General features: G+C 38.9%; 1 protein-coding gene across 1 annotated transcript in view; it reads right to left on the bottom strand.

The window, feature by feature from the left end:
* Positions 1 to 20,514, bottom strand: part of PLCB4 (phospholipase C beta 4) — a 184,002-nt gene that overhangs the window by 95,798 nt on the left and 67,690 nt on the right. The window contains exon 3 of the mRNA XM_082049841.1: positions 20,236 to 20,303. The gene's annotated coding sequence lies outside the window, so the exon portion shown is untranslated. The remainder of the gene's footprint in view (positions 1 to 20,235; positions 20,304 to 20,514) is intronic.

Below are 20,514 nucleotides of genomic sequence, written 5' to 3'. Positions count from 1 at the left end.
ACTTAGTGAGATACCAGGTTGCTGGCAAGGGTTTTTTTGGATAGGAGACAAAAGCAGCATGGGGAATAGAGAGGCTACTGCTTCTCCTGAAACAGAAGTGGCTGGCAGAGAAGCACAAAGAACAGATTTTGCAGTTACAGCTTTCCCTTCCAAAGTTGCGCTTCCACTGTTTCCTCCAAGATCTTGATAGCATGGGCTAGTTAAGGGTTAATCAATAATACTGTTCACCGCAGTATGTAAACTAGCATGCATAAAGATTTGTGTTTAAGAGAGTATGAACTGTGTCCACCTCAGAGTATCCTTGATTTACCACACTGAGGGCATAGATGTAATAGCTATTCGCTTTATAAACAGTCAGTGCAGTGGACACCACTGTGCCCAAGTGAATGGTTGTAAGTGCGTGCTGGAGACAACCCCTTATCAGAGGTAAGCAGAGTAACCTAACTGCAGAGAAACCAGGAAAACACAACACACAGCCGCTTGTTCAGAGCGCCAGCAAAACACGAGCCCTTTTGGAGTGATCACAAGTGATAAAAGCAGCCAATCCAACTCCCACTGAAAAGAATGTCCTACCCCTTGCTTCTGCTTCTTTTTGGATGATCACATTCCTGCTAGTGTAAGCGATCCCAGCTTAGCCCATTCATCTCTGTAGGGTGGTGAGAAGCTATTCATTTGTTATTTTCTGCATGCTTTATGCACTGTATCCCAGTTACACAGGAGTCAAGTCATGACCAGAACCAGCATAAAGGAAAGACTGGGAGCGTGCAGCTGAGAGAAGCGAGAGCACCAACTCTTTGGGTGGCAGCAAACTGCAATACTAGGCCAGCCAAGCTGGGGTCACACACACTGCTGGGAAAGACTGCTGTGGTTTTCAAAACTGGCTGACTCTTTCTTACAGCACTGATCCTCTGCAGTCCATTTTGTCAGGACCGCTGGTCTGATCTACCACTGGTCTGATCACAAGTTTGCTATTTCTGTAACTTTTACAACAATACTGCAAACCCTGCTTTAAGTAGAAATTTACCTGTCTACAAAGGGGTTTAAGTACTTGCCTACTGTAATGTAAAAAAGCAAACCCACAGCTACAGCTACCATAACCGGGAAGCTGAAACACTTTCAAGAGCTACTTTTTATTTATTTATTTTTTAAATAATCCTATGTGAACATAAACAGGTAGTAGAACTATTAAGCAGAACAAAGACAAGACTTTATTCTTAGTTTAGTTTTGAAGCTATAGTTAAAGAAGAGTCGAATTTTAGAGTTCAAGATGTGAGTACTTGAAAATCAGGTTGAATATAAGATCATGCGGCTGCTGGATGTGATAAGCAAAGAAACTGCACTTTCCGTCGGAAATTCAAATTCACACACAAGATAAGAAGGAATAAGTTACTCAGGCAAACCCATCACCGTGGCAGAACTATCAGATCTAGGAAACAAAGGCTGCTCTTTTCAAGCTTCTCTAATGGACAGTGCTCTGTACAATTAAAGAAATCAGACTTCCTTTTGCTTTCAGACTCAGTCCTGATAGGTACAAGGTAATATCATGTCTATACCAACCTGCCTTTCTTAGAAGGTATAGCTTTGTTTTGGAGCAGAAGTATGAAAACAGGAAAAATCTGAACTACATCTTTAGAATTTCAGTCTATGTTAAACAAGCAAACAGAAAAAAAATACACATTTTTTTTTTTTTTTCATGTAGGTATTAAGAGACATCTCCTTTTGTCCTGCATCACGAGTACAGAGGGCTCTTGAAGAAAGTGATGCCTCAATCCACCATTTTGTTCTTACACAAAAATCTTCTGGCATTAATTAAGCGATGTTTCCAAACAGAACTAGGTGGTCCCTCAGTGGTAACACTGGTCAAAGATCAAGTATATCTGATACACAAGCTGGTAACAGAGCAAAAGCAGCTCAGGCTACAATAGCACATGAATGTTTTATTCAAGTCTTCCGTGGGCACATAAATTTATGCTGTGCAGCGTACCACGGAGATGTGCGAGTCAGCTCTGAGCTGGCACTGCTTTGCCATGCTTTCTGTGGTGCTAGAAGCAACCTCACTGTGCAGTTTAATTTTGTCTGCTTCCCAGGCACACACAGCTCCGCGGTACTACAGCCAGGCTGCTTCCAGCTCTTTTAGTGCTTGTCCAGGGATCTTGGGGATTTCTACCCATTATGGTATGTAGGGCAAACATACCTTCTGCTGATACACTCTAGTGAGAATGCTGTTTCGCGGTACATTTACAGTTTCTCTAAAGAGCCTGGCTGAAAGCCTTAAAATATCACAAAGCAATCTTCAAAGCAATCAGAGATTATTTTAGACTGCAGTAATATTCTCAAAAACTCTTCAGTAACACTTGTCTTTGTTCAGAATAACAGCCTGCAGTTACTGAATCCTCCATAAATTACTCTGTACCAGCAGTATTGCTGTAACACTCATTTTCACAACACATAAACAGTACCTGCTCCTATGCAACATATCAAGAAGGTGAAAATGCAGGTGTCCGTAATAGATTTCTGTCTTCTAACTATGAGCCTCTCCAGGCAGGTGCACTACAAGATAAGATTACTTCAGCAAAGCATGGGTGAAATCCAAACTCCAGGTTTGTACTTTAAAATAGAAAATGTACTTCAATAAAACAATTTTTTAAGGATTAAGTTGAAACCAAAACTCAGGAAACTGAAGCAAATTCAACTGTGAAAAAGTAAGCATTTTTCCCCACTGAGTCTGACCTGTGTTCAGCTTACATACGTCTTAGGAAGGACCCAAGAGAACCCCATAAGGCATTTGCAAGTAATATTTCAATGTAAGCAACCCGCTTGCTAGATTCAAGTGACCTGTCTGAAGAACAGCTTGAATGACATGTCAAAACTATTTTTTTCTTTTCTTGTAAAAGACATAAGCAAATAATTACAAAAGGTAACAGTCAACAGAGATGAAATAAGACTGCTCAGTCAACTCAAGGAAGGGGCCAGTGCCTCTGTTATAAACAATGTGAGAGAAGTGGGATGGTGGGACACCTGTAAGGTCCAAGTCCTGATCATTCTGCTGGCAGAGGATCAGCCACCACCACCCCATGTGAGATGCTCGGTTTCATCCCAATTTTCATGTTTTTCGCTTCTCCCAAAGGACTTGACAGCACATGAAAACCCAAGAATCTCTGCATCCATCTTCCACATTATTACAAATAAAACTTGGAAATACAACTTGATTGTCGCGAAATATCATTAAGATTAGAGACAAATAAATGAATGCGAATGCAAATGCACACACACAACTTTTAGTTATTCCTTTTAGCTGCTTCTTGAGCAGGCAGTTTGCATGGTTTCACACAGCACTAGCTGCAGGAGGAGTTTGAAGCTCTGGCAGTAACAGACGTTTCTCATCAGTATAATTTACTCTGAGGCACCTGACATGTCTCAAGTGAGACAAGCCATCTGAAGCAGCAGGAGAATTCTGTTTTTTTCATCTTTTGATGGAAAAGGAGGGAAAAAAGTTGCTTGCCAAACATTTGAGATGGGTGTAAAAAGGTTCTCACAGCCGACAGCTTATAGGTTAAAAAAAGAATATAGACCTAATTCGAAGGAGAGAGGGATGCTGGATCCAGAATCAACAACTTGGGAAATTCCCCGGTAAAGATTAGCCAATATCATTTTGTTTGCCGGTGAAAATGTTGCTTAGCTCTGAATTATATACCATTTATAAAGGTGTTTGCACAGTTTCAAAGTAAATACAGTCAATAAGTATTTTTTTAAATAGTGTTCTGACGCTGAACCAAAGTAGGACAAGAAAACATAGTTGCAAAAGGCACAGAGACTGAAAACCCAGTGGACAGACACCTTGATGAAGAATCAGATGATCTGGTCTAACTTGATTTTTCTCCCAGGGCAGTCCCACCTGCTTAATGAAATGAAATGTACGCCTTACTAGCAAGTCTCACTAAATCGCATTGCCTGTTTCGTGTAGGATGAATACAATAGAATGCTTCCTCAAAATGCACAGAATCTAGAGATGCCGTTTCTGCTAAATCCAATAATGGGAACTATTGTCTTGTACATAACCAATAATAAAGATTAATCAACAGGAACAGATATTGTTAATATCAATATTAATCAGAAATAATAGGCAGAAAAACAGAAGAACAGAGAAGAATGTTGGTGGAATGAACTGAAAGAACTTAAGGAAGGTTTCTGTGCAATATGGACAACATCAGTGTAATACGGACAAACTTGATTAAAGATAATTAATAGCATGACTATGGTCTTGGATACATTACACATTCACCCCATTTTGACATCACAGAATTTTGTATTTTACTAAAGAAAAACGTTTCAGGATTAGAGAATGTAGTTTAGTTGACAGGCACTGAGAAATAACACTTTTTAAAAATTTAGCAAGGTTAGCCTATGTAACATCTTCATTTCACCTTGTTTTTTCTTCCCAGTGATAAATCCTTGTTGCATACACCTCACGTGTACTCTTCATATGTATAGTGTCATATTTAATACTACCTCTTGCAAGGGAGAAAAATTAAAGCTAAAATTAAAAAAAAGCACCATTTGATACTTTTACTGTATTTTTCAGCACATTGTATATACATTCAACTCTTCCTTTAAAAAAATAAAAGAAGATTAAGAGATAGAGGGAAAAATTCCTCTTTAAATCTCTTCAGGATTTAAAAATCAAATTCGAGTACAGTAATAAGCTTGACTATATAGAGCAATGTTCATCAGATGGTCAGAAAGCTCCCCAGAAAACCAGACCTTGCAGACGAGAAAAAGGCACGAATGGCAGAAACCAGAGATGATATAACATAATAATTTTATTTATCATCCACCAGATGTGTAATGGTATTAATTTTATATATCAGAGGCTCTATTTTCACCAGAATACCTAATCTGACATTGCACAACTACTGCATTTGTGCTTTCATTTAAGCAGCTACAAACAACACAAATAGTCTGCTGGGAGAAGTTTGCTCATTTATAGGTGTACAGCTACTTGATCTCCAGGTTTGAAGGCCATGGACTACATTTCCACAGAGGCACGGGGATATAATAACAATAGAAAAAGAAGTTTAGTGAACTGGCCAGAATCACCGCTGAGACTCTGTGAACTCACAGCCTTCTATAAAGTCCCGTGAATCGTTACTCACGCTACATGTTTAAATGTGCTTCCAAATCTGGTCCTAATAATGTGTGAATGGTTCCCTTGAAAGTACTAACGATATTGCCATTTTCTTCCTGGGGTCAGAATGTTACCTGGATCCCCCCATCCATCCTCTGAACATCACAAATGCTTGCTAGTCATTTTCCTATGATTTTTGACTTGTTCATAAGGTCAACTTTCTGAACGTCACACACTGCCATAGCACCTAGCAAATTCTTCTGGAACAGTCTGGAAGCTTTTTCCAAGTAGAAAGTACACATTTTTGGTTCCTGACAGAACAGGAATTGTCCCAGTCTATTTTGAGAATTATTCTCACAGAAATATCTAACAGATTTCCATTATCATAAAAGTTAAAGATGAAATAAGGACCCAGTTTTGACTTCATTTTGGTTCTCTTCAATCTTAGCTAGTAAAATTGTCATTTCTAATAGCTGCGCCAAAGAAAAATTCATAGTGCTGTCATGTTGGATCTGCAATATTTCCACGCTAATTTGCAGGTTTCTCATCCATTTTCATTCCATGCTTTCAATATGCTTGGATCCAAAACCATGTTCCTGAGATACATTCCAAATATTCACAATCTAAATGCCACAGAGGAACCTGTAATTTATAGTAAGACTTAAACTTTTGCTTAGCTTTGTATATTAAATCACCTTTATTAGATAGTCTTACTGTGCTTTACCAGAATGATCATTGCATCAAAATATGGCTTCAGTCATACTAAATCTAGCCAGTCTTCTCCTATTTGCAGCTATCCCTTAACACACAGAGAACAATAAAGTTAGATTGGGCAGTCTTAAAAGGACAGATTAAAATCAATATGAAGATGTCATCAAGTATATAGCATAGCATCTAAGTGACTGCCAGCTGCAAAAGATGTGACTAGCAGTGAACTACAATTATGAAGAATAAACACTATAGCTTCATGTCAATCTGATTTTTTTTTCAGCACAAACTCTTGCTGCCCTCTACATGCTTGGAAAACTTAACAAGTACAGCTTCTGCTACTAGATAAGATCTTGGCTTTTGGGTAGCTGCACTTCAAATTATTTCTCTCTGTAAAATGAGTAAGCTTTTCTAAATTGGACAGTTAGTTACCAAAAGGTACAAAATAAGCAGGAAGATTTATCTTCTGATACGCTGTCAAACATGTTCAAAATGGCCTGCGTCTTCACAGCAGGTTTTAAGATTTTATGTATATGTACACATAGGTTTATATATAAGGATTAAAAAAAACATACATAAAACCTGCGTTATTTAATGAACAGAGACTGCTTTGTGATACCTCACTGTTATGATAGTTAACCATATTAAAGTTCTGTCCAAAATTTAATTGTTTCTAAAGGGTTCAGAAGTCATGGAGAGGAGTATAATTTTAAAAAATTCCAAAAGAAAACCAAGAAAACATAACTGGCATGATTGTCAGCTTTAGTACTGGATTTGCATTAAGCCCTCATTCAATTTCTTGAAGACACCTAGAGAAGCTACGTTCCCTTCAGGCTCTTTGAAAATCAATCAGTAGATATTAATTTAAGAATTCTGGCAAGTTTACAGTACTTTAAATGATTCTTTTTCCTGGAAATACAAGCGGTAATTAAAACCACTGATTTCCAGTATGACCTATAATCAGGAATTCAGATGTGCAGGTTCTTTCAGAAACAACAAAACACACATGCTGTGACAGGTAAGATACTGGCACACGCTGAGCCAGTGGACAGAAGTGATCTTGAAAGGCCAGCATCCCAGTTTATGCAACTTAGCTGGGAATATTTTGCTTCAAGATTAAGCCACTACAAGTTTGAAAGAAAACTGGAAAATGTTTTTTTGCTACATAGTTTCCAGTTTACACAATCTTGATATACTTTTCCTTTTTAAATGTTGTCTGATTTGAAATAAATGACTATAAAAATAAGGATGCTCAAAAAATAGGAACACAATTCTTTAAGGTCTGCAAAATACACTTAATTTTAGCTTAGTGCCAGACTGCTTCTTTTAGCTGCTTAAAAAAGAAAACAAAGTAGGCATCAAAGCACTTTTCCATACAATCCTTATTATCATGTTTAGGTCACTGAAATAAATCACAGTACTTGATTTACTACCTAAAATTTTTCAATCCAGCTTCAGCCTGGATTAAAAAGATGCAAGGAATTAAGGAAGAATGAGGACACATGAGCTTTTCGAGACAGATCTACATGTAGTTCCATCTAAGCCAAGAAGTGATTAGCAAAGTCCAACTATGACGTCAATACTATGATCTACAAATACTTACAAAGGGTTAACTACATGTATTACAGCTAGTTTCACTTAGCAACTACTCTGTGTTTTGGCACGGGGTATTCTGCTTATGCTTATGAGAGTGATGCTGTTGAAATACATTGAAATGGGGCCTTAATCCATGATTTTTTAAAGACACACAACAAAGGGAACCTCTACTAAGCAAAGAAACACGTACGATACACTGACCTTCCAATACATACTTTTGTTCTACATTTACCTTTTTTAACTAGTAAACATAATGAAAATGAAATTTTCTCAATTTGAAATCGTGATATCTCTGATCATTGAAACACTGTAATAAGATGACAGACAGGCAACCAGCAACATATAATTAGTTGATCTACAACTTCCTCTTGATTGCCAAGGCTTATTATGACGAACATGCAGTCACTTCTTCCTGCCTGAGGCTTAAAGCACAGGGTTTTTTTAATGGCATCTAGACAGCTAAAGAACGCAGCTACTGTTAAAGGAATCTTCAATGACATCAGCATGCTTCAGCTAATAGAACTAGCTGGCTAGTACTCGCCAGTGTTTATGCCTGTATTTACATTTATTTGATAGCTGCAGTAAAATTAATGAGTTAACACACTTTGCGAGTGTTTCTAGGATTCAGACCCAACTACTGAGGAGAAACAGAAGCTCTTAACCAAATTCCTTTTCCTGTTAGCTTCAATCTGGCCACATCCCAAAACTTTCTGTGATTTAAATAACATACACTCAGACAGTCAAAATGTTCCTGTACCCTACATACAAACTCTCTTGCAAGAATTTCAATGGGAAATTAAAGTCCACTACTATCTCTGAGAGCAGCATGCATTTCAGAGTAAGCACAATGCAATGCTGAAAATCACAATGGAAGACAAGCACACTCAGTTATTAATGTAACCAAGAACTCTATATAGTCATTTTTTTAAAGCATAATTAATTTGGAAAACAAAAAAAAAAATCATAGGATCACTTCACCTCAGTTTAATTACTCTCTCAAGAGAATAACACATACACAGCCAGTGCCAGCTATACTCCCTGATTCACATTTTAAACATTTATCCAAGATCATCTCTTCTGCGAGAGAAGAGGAAAGCCCACATTACAGACAGTAAAATTATATGATGCAGGGAAGGTGACAAATGTAGATTTACCAATCTTTGAATTACACTGAGTGGTTTTTAACTTGAACTCCTTTTGGAACACTGCCAAGATCCAGCACCAAGGGATACTTTAGAGCAACATATTCTGCATGCAAAAGCAGCAAGAGAGTATGTTAGAGAAATTAAATCATTCAGTTCCACTACTCAGCAATCATGGAAGCCTGAGCAGAGGCTGGTAATTAGCTAATTTGCATGGACTCTGTGCAGAGTTCCAGTATAATGTTTAGGGGTAAGAAGACAGCTTGGCCTGACTGGCTAGCTAGCTTGCATATCTTATCATCCCTCTGTCTGAGGCACGACAAGCCATTTTTAGCTGTACAAGGATGGGCGGGTAGATTTCTGAAAATAGCTACATCTGCAGTTTTACAGTTAAATATGTAATTTCCTCACAAAGAGTCTAATCAGTCTCCTATTTAAGCAGACTACAAAAGCTGGATCAAGAGAAGCAATGAATCCAACTCTCATTCCAATTTTCCCTATTGGACAGCTGGCATTGTTCTTGGGTTTATCCAACTATTTTTGTGATTGTAACCAGGAAAAGTACCAGGGCAGTCTAGGCTGATCTCAGGAGAACTACTTCAGGTGCTATGGTGCAGCACACAGGCTCTATGGATGCTGTGACAGCCCCTGGAAATACCACAGGCTTCTCTGTCTTTAAGGACCACTAACCCCTCACGCAGTATTTCAGAATTACCAGGTACCGAGTACTGCTTGTTCATGACAACCTCATTTTCAGGGACGATTTACATTCCAACAGCAAACAGCACCTCCTGCAGGCACAGCTGGCAGAAGGTGATCACTGGTGTGTGTGCAGGCCTGGGCTTGGGCCCAGCTTTGCATTCAAAAAGACAGCACATTTTAACAGCCCTCCTCCCCTCTCATCATTACCACCACTTTGCTCGACTTTGCTAACTTAACCACCAACTGGAAAAGAAGAAAGTGACCCTGCAATCCAAAGGACCTCTTACAGTTTATTCGTTGCTTTGATATTTTCTTCTAAAAGAAATTATTAGAAGTTAAAGCCAAAGCATTTTTTCAGTCAATTTTCTTTGAGAATGAGTATTTTGAAGTCATTTCCTACAGGTGGTAAATAATATCTCTACAGATAATGTAGGTAAGGCTTTTATTTCAAATTATGTTTTATCTTCCAAAGCCAGTTTCAGGCCATCTCCTTCTGAGGTCTGCAATGGTAAAATCATGGTAAGTCAAACATGAGACCTTAGCTACAACAAACCATGGTTTACATAGAGAGTGAGACAGTTGTAACTACACATACTTCTGGTTTTATACTACTAATGATCTGCACGTGGTTCTTCAATCGCTGAAGAACAGTATACTGTCTATAAACTGATCAATTCTGTACATGCAACATGCATTTGAGAAGTAATACTACTCCTGATGATACAGCTTCATATCCCGCTTAGGAAACACCAGCCTGAAAGCTGTTTTCAAAGTTACACAAATATGACATCTAATCTACTACGCAAATATCTATTTTGGAATCTTGACAACAAGGAACTAACTTTTTATGCTTCCATAACATTTGCAAGTAGGGGGAAAAAACAGTGTTCTGCGTCAACAGGATCCTCCTCTTCATGGAAATTAAGTGCCAAAAATAAATATGGAATTCCCTCATGTGGCCCTGCTGTTTTCTTCACTGTTTTCCCATATACTTTAAAAGGGAAGTCCACACTTCAATTTTAAAGAAATAAAAAACATTGCAGAAGGAAAAAAAATGCTATTTCTACCACTTTCTAAGGTTTCAAATGATCTGCATGAGGCACACTGATAAAGCTAGTACAGTGCTTTAGGTGAGATGAAGTTTACGGATATTAGCCGGTAACTTAAACTGAGAACAGCTGAAAACAGACAAGCTTTGGACACAGAAGCCATACTTTTAGGACAAACAGAAAGAGCAAAATTGAAGCTAAATGGAGGTGATATTTGAGCTTTGGTTTTGTCTTTGAACTTCTACTGATATTCCTGCCAGGGCAGCCATACCTCATGGTCCCTTAGGATAAAGAAGGCAATTCTGTAGAGCAACGATAACAGAGGCACAGAAGAATGTGCTGGCTTAACTGCTGGGATTCTTCTATGATAAATCACAATCACAGAAACTAATTTTCACTCATTAATATCAAACATCACTAGGTAAGGCAACCCTTCTCTCCTACTCCCAAGCTCTGTATGTATAAATCCCTGCACCTTCCACACATCCCCCAAAACTTCTCACTCTTCTACTTGCTGATTAAAAAAAAACCCCTCAAGAGTATCAGATGTCAATTTACAGGCCTCTTCCTAAAAGGACGAGATGGCTGAAGAGCGTGGGAAAAATGTCTGCGTGTTGGCTGCACCTGCAACACTCTGCATGCAGACATTCATGCTGAGGGTAAACAAGCAGTCAGCCAGGCAGCTATTTGCAGAGTGTGCTCTTACAAATGTCCACTTCATGTATAAATGCTGGAATTGAATGCAGCATTCATGCCTCTAAAGTGCAAAAGTTAAATGACGAGCTATATACTGCAGGCTGTCCACAGAGACATCTGTGAGACATCCAACCTGCCAGCCTAGGTCTGATGTGGTTACAGTTTAATGCAGATGCTCTGACTTTATTTTTAGTTTGTGTTTTATGCATCTGCCTTTCCAGTACCAGTTTTGTGAGGGTACCAACCAAAATTAACTCCCTCTTGCTTCTCAGGAAAAGGGAAAACAGTTTTTAAAAACAACAAGAAGCAGTGAAGGAATTGCTAAACGTGGCCTTGACAGAGGGTTCCCCTCCTTTCCCTTCTCTGTCCAAGACTCATTGTTCCCAACAGATGTGGTGCCTCCTACGAGTGAACAGTCCACCAGTAAAGGTGTGGGGGTCAGTACCTACAAAAGGCTTTGTCATTGCCAAAGCCAGTGGCACGATGGCCAAAGAGAAGAGAAAAGGTGACCAGGAGAAGAGGAGGAGGTGGAAACAAACATCTGCTTCTTTTTTTTTACAGCAAAATATAAAAAACCCCAGCAATATTTAAAAAGATGCTGTGCTCTGCTGCAAGCTTAGTGATTCCTATCTCTGTATTTGTCAGGCCATTGCTTTATATTTGGTTAAGTAAACTTTGTATTTGGTTAAGTAAACTCAGCATACCAAAACATTGCCAAACATGGTATGCTAGTAACAGAATTGAGTCAAAAGGCATTGTTTGAAGGGAGGAATTCAGATGGAGGGCAGGACACTTGCATATAAAATGTCAATCAATTATGCAATCATCTGCATGACTCAGTAGATGTGAAAAATTATTGCCCTGAAGGAATGTGTTTAAAAACATACGGAACTATATTCTTTCTCCATAACTTTCCCCTATTCAGCACTTCCCTGTCAATCTAGCAAACACAAAGGAGCTTCAACACTGTTATGGATTACAGAACATTTCATTAAACCTTCATCTCTTGCAGGAAATAACAAGACCAAGACTGTGGCTGTTTCACCCCGGCTTCACTTCCCACACTGAGATAACTCCTGCTAGCCAAGTATGAAACTCAGTAACCTGCTAAACCTAGCCCTCCAAAAAAGGCTGTATTCCTTCATAGAACATCATCTCCTAACAGATTTCCCCCTTTTTTAAAGTCAGGTAATGCACAAAAGCTCCAGCCCTCCAAGTAATGGTCAGACACTTATAGCTGCATTACTGTCATACAGCATATGTTCATACTACACATACAGGGATAGATTTTGAAAACGGCTCAATATTTAAGGCTTCAAAAGAATTTGACTCCTTTTTAGGCTCATGAGCGAAGCGCGTAAATTTTCAAGTGTTCAGCACCCAGAGAGAACAAACAGTCCTGTTCGGATCACTTGTAGAGCAACTGGCCATTTCTCAGAGGGTATAATCAAAAGCTGCTCCAGCTTTGTTCTTTTCAACAGCATTGCTGTCTAATGGCACCAAACACTTCCTGCAAAATAAAGATAATCTTGCTTTGCTTTTCAAAATAATCAATTTGGAAAACTGGGGCAGAGAACATGTGGAATGTATTAACTTGTCCTGATTTTCAGGAGGAGCTGTCAGCTGGTCTGTACAAGAGTAGGCCATTCTCTCCCTGTGTAAGTTTTGCATTTCAGGAATTTAGAAACTGGCCTGGGGGGGGGAAATAATTCCTTTGCTGCTGAACTCAGACATTAAAGGATCTGAGTTCAGAGATGCTTTCCCACTTTTTTTTTTTTTTCCTAAAAAATAAATTCTCTAAAACATGAGTATACTTTGATAGTCTGTGCAAGTCAGAAAAGCAAGTTTACATAGTCCTGTGCTTCACTCTACACAAAAGATGTTCCTCTTACAACTATGGTCAAGGAACAAGAGCCAAGTACGGTCATTGGAGCATAATAGATGCTCCAGAAAACACTGTTTGCTGTTCAATACTCTTCTGAGAAAAACAGGCAAAGTAGAGACTTGACATAGTTTACCATCATTACTGTTCTTCTGATTGTTTTTCAGTATGTGTGCATGAGCATTTTTCTATAGGTAGTGCTATAGAAGCAACAAGTGGCTTAGTCATAAAACTGAATTCAACTTAAGCATAAAATCTTAAGACTTTCTTCTCTATTTTTGTTATTTTGAACAAGTCTTTTTCTCCCATTTTCTGCTGGAACCTGAAAAAATGGCTGATTTTAAGTACAGCTGTTGACTTAAGTTTTTGATAACCTGAACTTTACAAGAATCCGCTAAATAATGCACAGCAAAACCACAGGTGTGGAACTGAGGAAGAACAAAAATCAAACACACAAACAACGCCTTAGGTAATAATGGGGAACCAGCAATGCTTGTAGGGCCTCGTTCCCATTCAGGAATTGCTAAAAAGCTACAAAATGTAAGTGGAATGGAGGCACTTTTACATCTCCTAATCCCTCCCTTTGCAAAAACCCCATGCAAAAGTGCTATCTATGCCTTCACTGCCAATACTAACAGATTTAGTCCTTTGGTCAGTAATCTCTCCGCAGTGGAGCGGCATTTTAATCTTTATAACACTACAAGCAATGGTAACAGTTTTCAAATTCTTAAGGGTCAAACGTTAGCTTTAAATTGTGCCCCAGTAAACTTTTATACTTTCCTCACTTTGCCACTTCTCCCCTCTCCTACACGTACTACCCCTTGTGGCAGCTCCTAAGTTTTAGAAAACTCAGTGGAGCTGTAACCTACTCTAATATTGATGCTCATGTATTACAAAATACACTCACAGGTAAACCTGGGCATCACCCTTAAGTCAAAGCAATTCAGTGCAGACAGAAAATGCCAGAGAGTTTAATAGGACAATATGAGAATACACAAAATACACAAGTAAAGAGAACAGCAATCAAAGCTAAAATAGATAGTATAGAGATGGTACTGAAATCATCACTTACAGCACTGAGAGAAACTGCAGGAAAACCACCACACTGCAAAAGCATTACTTCAGCTCACGTTCAGCACAAACCGAAACCAAATTGCAATCCACTGAGAAAATGTGCTTCACTATTCTATGAGTTTACAAAAATGCAAAGACTTCACCTCTCCACTATCACATTATAGCCTTGTTTTCTAGCAAACTGCACTCAGATGTTGCTCCTCTGACATCATTAATCTCCATGGAAACCTCAGAATGACTGTTGGCCTGAAATAGGTTGTCATCCCAGATCAACTCAAAAGTAGTCCAGCAAAAGATCTTATATCTCATATTTTTTGCTGTATGATTTTACCAGTGAGCACAGCTGAAGAGTTTCAATTCCTGTGGCTGCTATGAAAGAGAACTTTCATTCCGAACAATCAGAATACACATAAAGTGAACTATTTTTCCAGTTGAGGCTAAGATCCAGAGATTCAAAGATTACCTACTTCTAGAATAAGATGTAGACTTGAAGGAAAAAAAAAAAAAGTTAGAAAATTATTAATGCTAGGAGACCAGGCTGCTAAAAATCTGCTATATATCTGCACAGCATTATCCCCTTACAAGAAGGGAGCAGAACAGAGCAAAGAGACCTTCCTAAAGGTATTTATTAAAATTTACTTTTGGGGGTGATTAGGGAACTGTTCATTTCAAGTGGAGTGAAAACAGATGGGTTGTGTTGGGATTTTCTTTCTCCTTCTCCATATCAACGCAGCCACTCGCCATGACTAATATTCCCAGCACTGGGTTAAGGCAGTCACTCAGAGATGTTTTTCCTCACATAAAGGTTCTCCACAAAGGAGTTCTGTGCCAACTTAAACTGACTGAGACAGATATACTAAATGTCAGGAAAGCTCTTTTCTTGGCAAGAAGCCATAGACACAAATTGCTTCTACAAGGAAAATATACTGCCTGGGTGTATACAAATGCATAATATGTGATACATATATATAAAAATAGACTTATTATAGACCAAAATAGAGAAAGTAAAGTGCAAAAAGGGGATTTGAGACTTTCTTAGTTGCAAGTGTCACGCCACACTAAAATCTGCTTTCTTGAACGTAATTCAGTCATTGTTATGAATTTCCAGGAATAATTAACATAAATTGCCATGTAAATTTTTGAGACGCATGCAAGGAAAAGCAGAGAATAGGCAAAAGAAAACAAGGAAAAAGAATTTAAAATAGTACATGAGGATTTGTACTTGTTTCATTCATTTTCAGCAGTCTAAACAGGCATGCAGAAAGGATTACAGGACGCAATCCTAAGAGTTACCTCTAGTTACATCTGCAAGTACTAAGACATTTCCAGAAAAAAACCCTATCATACTTGCTTGGGTCTGAGCTACCCAACGTAAACTCTTACAAGGCATTCCCTTATCAGAGTTTCTTTCTCTTCAGGGCAGAAAACTTTTTTGTAGTCTATCTGTCCACTTTCAAATCCAACGAAGTCCTGGGGCTCTCTGTATGGCTGGTTTTTGTAGATACTGTGGTAATATGATAAAACAGTAATACCTTAAGACCAGGTTATTAGCAGACTCACTGACTTGAGTAACACCGCTGATTGCTAATAACGGCAAAGGTACACTGTCAAGTCTGGAGGTTTTTGTTTGATTGCTTATTTTATCTCAGCAGCATGTAGATGCACACTACGCAGAACTGGCTGAGCTTGGTAGATGACTTACCTTTAACATCTACGTTAACTTTATGAGATCATTTGTCAGTGAGTAAGCTGCTACGCAAGACCTTAGATACCCAACAATGTCTGTAGAGAAGTCTGCATCAATTCATAAGGGGATACAAACATGCTCCTGAAGGGGAGCTTTGCTGTATTTTATGGGAAACCAAACTGAGAGATCACAGGCCTTGCCTCTATGTCTTTGAATGGCAGGGTTTAGTCTTTGCTAGCACTGGCCTCCAGGCAAGCTTCAGTTAATCGATCAACAAGCCCTCTGCATGCTTCATAAGTGCCGGGCCCTCTGCATACCTACTCTTTTATGAGGAAAGAGAAAAAGAGGATGGGAAGTATACATATGATGAGTAAGATGCTGGACTGGGACCTTCAGCCACTAACTGAGGTGTTCAAAGCCACACACGCTCTAATTTTGTCCCTTCTCCAACTAACTACAGATATGAGAAAGCAGCTGCATGGTGGCATCCTTATTACTGAAGTGCTGGGAAAAGAGGAGTGAACTCATCAAAACCTAAAGGCTGAATGATGCCAGTTTTACATTTTTAGGGGCGCAGCAGGCTCTCACCTTTTTCTCACTGTGTGAACCAAATACTCTCCCAGCTTTGTGCTCGCTACTGATTATAAGCACAGTCAACAGGATGGCACAAAAAGAGCTTGTCTAGCATGAGAAGAGAGAAAACCGAATGCTAGGCTTTTGCTCCCTCTGGGAGCTCCTTGTAGTTTGGTATATGCTATGCCTTACACTTGCTAACAATATAATGTCACCTATTTGGTTTGGATTTTTGGCTAGAAGACAAACAACAAAACACTGGATATTAACTCTTAAAGAAGTATCCATCCAATAACATGATGATCATATGAGATGTGATCAAAGATTCTACTATCAAAAGTGGCCACGAGGTGAAACCTAGGGGAGCATACTTGATCAGACCAAGACTGTAACTATAGTCTCCTGCAGTTCGGTGCTTGGGAACTTTGAGCCATAAGCAGTATTTTTGTGCTAAACAGCTTTCTTGATGGGTTTTCCTTTCATGAGTTTGTAAAATGGACATATTAAATTCATAAGAACAAGCTCTAAATAACAGTAAATCAAGAGAACAGACACATAATCTAATCTGCTAACTGTGACTAAAATTCCACCCTTGGAACCCAGGCACAGACATTCAAGGAAGGACAGCAGTGGGATTGCTGCCTCCACCTAGCTCTGTATCTTTTCCTCCAGGCCTCCCTTCATTTTTATGATGGCCTCAAAGCTACGGAACCACAGTGCAACTTGAGAATACAAAACCTTTCAACCAGAAGAATGACTCAGTGAATTAGATTAGAACTAGAGCAATAAATTGCTGGTTGTGGTTTTTCCCCTAATTGTGCAAGTCTGGCCCACCTTCCTTTTCTCTGGCTCAGCTCCTACCTTTGAGAGTATGAAGTTATGAAGCCTTAATAACTCTGCTGCTAGTATGAAGGAGAAATTGCTAGATTCCTTCTCCCAAAGAGGCTTTTATGAAACATTTAGACTTCACCAGCTCAGCAAACAGAATACAAAACACTGCCTGTAGCAGAGAACATCAAGTTATGATATACTTGAAAAACAGAAAGAAAGGCCAAGTAAATTTTTTTGCAGCAACTGATGTTAAATTTCACAAAGGGGGTACTGAATTTTATGTAACAAACAACATGTCCTGGTTGCTTTTGTTACTCATCCTCACCACAGTAAAATCTCATTCTGATCTTATAACAATTAACTCTAACAAACAAAAGAAACAGGAATAAACAAAAAACAAACATAAAAGACAACAGAACTTCCAAGCATTTATGGAAGAGATTGAGGACCACGACAGGTAACCTCCGACAGAAGGGTGACATATGTGTCTTTGTGAGGCAAAAGCTCTGGCTGTACAGGAGCCTGACATTGTCAGGCAACTCACCCTGAAGCACCAAGGGTGTATCAAAACGAGGAATTTATTAATTGTTGCAGAGTCACTGTGCCATTTTCTTAGAAAAGAAGCACCAGGGAAAACTCAATTTTTTTAAACAAACTTTGTATTTTTTAAAAATTGCTTATTGAATATGAGCTCTCACTCCCAGTATTTCCAGCAAGCTGCTGTGCTAAACTGATCTCCCCCACTGTGCAATCTTGTGTACTTAACTAAAATTTAAAAAGTTCTCCAACATCTGTCGTTTCAAGAACTTCATGTGCAGGTTTCTATCTCCTGAACTGTTGTGAAAAACCTATTTGACTCCAATAAATGTTTAAACAGGCTTCCAAGCTACACATAAAATACTGAAAGCCAGCAAGGTGATCATAAGGCTTAATTACAGAATGCAAATGCAGTTGATTAAGAGCCTTCATAAGTCACAGAATCTCATTACAGGTTTAGCACTGGACTCTGATGCTAAAGTTTTAGTTCTAAGTAAAGATTTATTTATACTTCTTAAAGAGCACTTGAAGTTAAAAGTCCAAATGTAACCTAGTCACTTTGGGTATTTTTAATTTTAAATAATTAGAGACAACTTTTCATTGAGGATACACACACATATGCATCCATATGCACCAAACAACCACTGCAGCTCAGTAACAATACAGATCCCTTCTGAATTCTGGGACAGCCTGGATATTGAGTCCTACCATAGCCAACTACCTCATTACCCACTCAATTTCTGAACAGCATGGATTCTCTTTGGCCCCATACGAATGCCAAATAAAGACTTCTGTTGCTGTTAGTCAGTCGTCATGCTACTGTCAACTATTTCAGCCTTTGGGAATACAACATCCACCCACAATTTCTCAAGTTTGTATTAGTAAACTCTGCCTAGCATTAGCTGTATTTCCAGGAAAACAGTAACAATTTTCAACTGTTCTAATAACTGTTTTAAGCATTAATAGTAACAAACAGATTCAGTTTAGGCACTATCAGTGACACTGGAATCATGTGCAATAGTAAAAGGGAAAACCAAAACAGAGCAACACTCTGGTATCTCTATGGAGAATATAGAGCTGGGAATATGAGATGACAATGCTGAGTTGTTTGGCCTGGAGCTGAACCTATTTTATGGGTGAAAAAGGCAATTCCATGAAATGCCTGTACCAGGCAGTACTCCCTTTTCCCTTGCCTCTGGGCATACATAGACTTTCCAGCACAGTACTGACTGCAGAGAAAAAGATTGAAACTTTGTCCAGTGCCCACTATGAGATTCCCTTAAGTGATCCAGAGACCCTGATGACACTGGTCAGGCAGATGAGGGCATTTAAGCAGAATGGCCACTCTGTAGTGATGGCTGTGCAGTTTATCACTGAACCTCAACCCAGTTTCGCCAGGAAATTTATTACTCAGAGACCACAGAAATGTGCTTCCATAACACACAGATATGCATTAAGGAGCAAGACATTCAGGTGCACCACAAAGAAGTGTCTTCAGGAACAGTTACTTTCCCTTGGGCTTGAAATCTTGGATTTTCTGCATGAAAAAAAAAAAGTACTTCTAGACATAGGCCACTGATTTCCTATTAGTCTGCAGGCTTTGCACCTCAGCAGTTTCATCTGTTGCCACTGTTGCATGACAATCATCCACAGCAACAGAGTTCTAAATTCAATCATGAAGATATCTCCCATTTAGCAAGAGCAAGAACTAGATGGAACATCTGACTGAATTTTTGTTGGCTTGGTTTTGTCATGACAATTACTGAGGTTAGTATGAATCAAACAAGAGACAGGCAAGTGCAAAAGCAATGTTACAGTTTCGTTAAGCTGCAATTTGGGAGTGCTTCTGGAATCCCAACAACCGCCTAGGCAGCCCTGCTGTACAAAAGTGCATTTTTACTCACTGCTTCATCAACTTCTTCCTCACAAGCTAGTCATCTACATGGTCAAGACCCCTATGCTGCCACAAACTGGGCAGGCTCTTGTTGTGGAGAGCTATCTAACAGCTATCTCAGAGTTTACCAGCCACCAGTTTTCCAGCAACTCACACCCCACACGCTACAGTCACTCCCCACTGTTCCCCAAGCTGCCGCCTCAATTAATAAAGATGTTACTTTTGGGTCTTGGCTACCTTAAGCTATTGGATCAGGTTACAAATACTTACAGTGACACTACCAGCTCCCTGACCTTCCTTCCAACATCAAGGAGTTGTTCGCGTCTCCATGACACACATTCTACTCTAACAGTGATGACATCACAATACAAAAAAGTGTGTGTGTGTGTGTTCTCCTTTGTTGTTTAAGGACAAAACTGTCACAGTTTGACATCTCCACAGAAACCAGAGAAAGATGGTAGCAGTCTGAGATTTTAAAATATTTTAAGCCAATACTGCTGTGAAACACAAAAGACCAAGAAATTACCTGCCAAGGTAACAGCCTCTTTGTTCTGATACTCTTAATCGTTTTCATTTTACGAATTTCATGATAATATATGTGAAGCCAAGTCATTTATCCATATACATGGATACAATACTCCACTCCAGTTTAAACTGATATATTGAAAGATAATCCATTAGCACCACATTTGCAATTTCTACTCAACTGTAATTTCTGGTTTACAAGAAAGCAACTTACAAAGCAGTTCTGGACTGGATGAATGAACAGTGGTCTAATTAGACTGATGTGCTGGGAAACTCTTCCTTCTGTGAAGCAATAAAACAAAAAGATGATCAGTATAAAAGCTGGTGGTGTTATTTGCTAGATTTCACTATCAGCAAAAACACCCCTCCCACAGTCCACCAAAGGAGAGTATCAAAAGAAACACTTCAGAATTGGATTTGGCTATATTACTCTTAAATTTTTCATGGGAAACGTTTTGCTATATATCCTTGCATAGAAAAAGATCAGCCATGG

The sequence above is a fragment of the Streptopelia decaocto genome (genome assembly GCF_964273445.1).
Source record: "Streptopelia decaocto genome assembly, chromosome: 3".
NCBI lineage: Eukaryota > Metazoa > Chordata > Aves > Columbiformes > Columbidae > Streptopelia > Streptopelia decaocto.
The sequence above is the reverse complement of the archived record's forward strand: the minus strand, read 5'-3'. Positions and strand labels throughout refer to the sequence as shown.